The sequence below is a fragment of the Arachis hypogaea genome, chromosome 6, assembly GCF_003086295.3.
Source record: "Arachis hypogaea cultivar Tifrunner chromosome 6, arahy.Tifrunner.gnm2.J5K5, whole genome shotgun sequence".
In the NCBI taxonomy this organism is placed as follows: domain Eukaryota; kingdom Viridiplantae; phylum Streptophyta; class Magnoliopsida; order Fabales; family Fabaceae; genus Arachis; species Arachis hypogaea.
The window spans coordinates 69,885,988-69,889,417 of NC_092041.1; the positions used below are offsets into that span (position 1 = coordinate 69,885,988).

Sequence of the window (3,430 nt, forward strand, 5' to 3'; positions counted from 1 at the left end):
TCATGTTCTATGACTTGAGGACTTGGTCAACCTTTGATCAAAGTTGACCCTTCTAGTGTAAGGATTTCATCTCCTTGCATCATGGGCAAGTTGAATGCCAACCTTTACCCTTTCCGGACTAAAATCCAAGTATTTCCCCGAACCATAGTAAGATAATTTTTTGGATCCGGGTTCATACTTTGATCATGGTTCTTGGTGATCCATGCATTGGCATAGAACTCTTGAACCATTAAGATTCTGACTTGTTGAATGGGGTTGGTAAGAACTTCCCAACCTCTTCTTCGGATCTCATGTCGGATCTCCGGATATTCACTCTTTTTGAGTGAGAAAGGGACCTCGGGGATCACCTTCTTCAAGGCCACAACTTCATAGAAGTGGTCTTGATGCACCCTTGAGATGAATCTTTCCATCTCCCATGACTCGGAGGTGGAAGCGTTTGCCTTCCCTTTCCTCTTTCTAGAGGTTTCTCCGGCCTTGGATGCCATAAATGGTTATGGAAAAACAAAAAGCAATGCTTTTACCACACCAAACTTAAAAGGTTTGCTCGTCCTCGAGCAAAAGAAGAAGAAGAGAGTAGAAGAAGAAGAAATGAGGAAGAAGGGAATGGCTTTGTGTTCGGCCAAAAGGGGGAGAAGTGGTGTTTAGGTTGTGTGAAAATGAAGGAGTGAAGATGCGTTTATATAGGAGTGGGGAGAGGGTAGGGTTCGGTCAAGTGAGGGTGGGTTTGGGTGGGAAAGTGGTTTGAATTTGAATGGTGAGGTAGGTGGGGTTTTATGAAGGATGGATGTGAGTGGTGAAGAGAAAGATGGGATTTGATAGGTGAAGGGTTTTTGGGGAAGAGGTGTTGAGGTGATTGGTGAATGGGTGAAGAAGAGAGAGAGAGTGGTAGGGTAGGTGGGGATCCTGTGGGGTCCACAGATCCTGAGGTGTCAAGGAAAAGTCATCCTTGCACCAAATGGCAAGCAAAATTGCGTTTTGTGCCAATTCTGGCGTTAAACGCCGGGCTGGTGCCCATTTCTGGCGTTTAACGCCAGCTTCTTGCCCTTTTCTGGCGTTTAATGCCAGTCTGGTGCCCCTTTGTGGCGTTTAACGCCAGTCTGGTGCCCCTTTCTGGCGTTAAACGCCCAGAATGGTGCCAGACTGGGCGTTAAACGCCCAACTGCTAGCCTCACTGGCGTTTAAATGCCAGCAGGTTCTTCCTCCAGGGTGTGCTGTTTTTCTTTCTGTTTTTCATTCTGTTTTTGCTTTTTTCATTGATTTTGTGACTTCTCATGATCATCAACCTACAGAAAACATAAAATAACAAAAGAGAATAGATAAAATATAACATTGGGTTGCCTCCCAACAAGCGCTTCTTTAGTGTCAGTAGCTTGACAGAGGACTCTCATGGAGCCTCACAGGTGCTCAGAGCAATGTTGGAACCTCCCAACACCAAACTTAGAGTTTGAATGTGGGGGTTCAACACCAAACTTAGAGTTTGGTTATGGCCTCCCAACACCAAACTTAGAGTTTGACTGTGGGGGCTCTGTTTGGCTTTGTTTTGAGAGAAGCTCTTTATGCTTCCTCTCCATGGTGACAGAGGGATATCCTTGAGCCTTAAACACCAAGGATTCTTCATTCACTTGAATGATCAATTCTCCTCTATCAACATCAATCACAGCCTTTGCTGTGGCTAGGAAGGGTCTGCCAAGGATGATGGATTCATCCATGCACTTCCCAGTCTCTAGGACTATAAAATCAGTAGGGATGTAATGGTCTTCAACTTTTACCAGAACATCCTCTACAAGTCCATAAGCTTGTTTTCTTGAATTGTCTGCCATCTCTAGTGAGATTTTTGCAGCTTGCACCTCAAAGATCCCTAACTTCTCCATTACAGAGAGGGGCATGAGGTTTACACTTGACCCTAAGTCACACAAGGCCTTCTTGAAGGTCATGGTGCCTATGGTACAAGGTATTGAAAACTTCCTAGGATCATGTCTCTTTTGAGGCAGTTTCTGCCTAGACAAGTCATCCAGTTCTTTGGTGAGCAAAGGGGATTCATCCTCCCAAGTCTCATTTCCAAATAACTTGTCATTTAGCTTCATGATTGCTCCAGGGTATTTAGCAACTTGCTCTTCAGTGACATACTCATCCTCTTTAGAGGAAGAATACTCATCAGAGCTCATGAATGGCAGAAGTAAGTCCAATGGAATCTCTATGGTCTCATTTTGAGCCTCAGATTCCCATGGTTCCTCATTTGGGAACTCATTGGAGGCCAGTGGACGTCTATTGAGGTCCTCCTCAGTGGCGTTCACTGCCTCTTCTTCCTCCCAAAATTTGGCCATGTTGATGGCTTTGCACTCTCCTTTTGGATTTTCTTCTGTATTGCTTGGAAGAGTACTAGGAGGGAGTTCAATAATTTTCTTGCTCAGCTGACCCACTTGTGCCTCCAAGTTTCTAATGGAGGACCTTGTTTCAGTCATGAAACCTTGAGTGGTTTTGATTAGATCAGAGACCATGGTTGCTAAGTCAGATGTATTCTGCTTAGGACTCTCTGTCTGTTGCTGAGAAGATGATGGAAAAGGCTTGCTATTGCTAAACCTGTTTCTTCCACCATTATTATTGTTGAAACCTTGTTGAGGTCTCTGTTGATCCTTCCGTGAGAGATTTGGATGATTTTTCCATGAAGAATTATAGGTGTTCCCATAGGGTTCTCCCATGTAATTCACCTCTTCTATTGAAGGGTCCTCAGGATCATAAACTTCTTCCTCAGATGAAGCTTCTTTAGTACTGCTTGGTGCATTTTGCATTCTAGACAGACTTTGAGAAATCATATTGACTTGTTGAGTCAATATTTTGTTCTGAGCCAATAGGGCATTCAGAGTGTCAATCTCAAGAACTCCTTTCTTCTGACTAGTCCCATTGTTCACAGGATTTCTTTCAGAAGTGTACATGAATTGGTTATTTGCAACCATTTCAATCAGCTCTTGAGCTTCTGTAGGCGTCTTCTTCAGATGAAGAGATCCTCCAGCAGAGCTATCCAAAGACATCTTGGACAGTTCAGAGAGACTATCATAGAAAATACCTATGATGCTCCATTCAGAAAGCATATCAGAAGGACACTTTCTGATTAATTGTTTGTATCTTTCCCAAGCTTCATAGAGGGATTCTCCTTCCTTCTGTCTGAAGGTTTGGACTTCCACTCTAAGCTTACTCAATTTTTGAGGTGGAAAGAACTTTACCAAGAAGGCATTGACTAGCTTTTCCCAAGAGTCCAGGCTTTCTTTAGGTTGAGAGTCCAACCATGTTCTAGCTCTGTCTCTTACAGCAAAAGGAAATAGCATCAGTCTGTAGACCTCAGGGTCAACCCCATTAGTCTTGACAGTGTCATAGATTTGCAAGAATTCAGCTAAAAACTGATGAGGATCTTCCAATGGAAGTCCATGGAACT

At 43.6% G+C, this 3,430-nt stretch overlaps 1 non-coding gene across 1 annotated transcript; it reads left to right on the top strand.

The window, feature by feature from the left end:
- Window positions 1–3,083: 3,083 nt before the first annotated feature.
- LOC112699858 (small nucleolar RNA R71) lies at window positions 3,084–3,191 on the top strand. The gene has a single exon (XR_003152793.1). It is a non-coding gene; the product is annotated as a small nucleolar RNA R71 (small nucleolar RNA).
- Window positions 3,192–3,430: the final 239 nt, after the last annotated feature.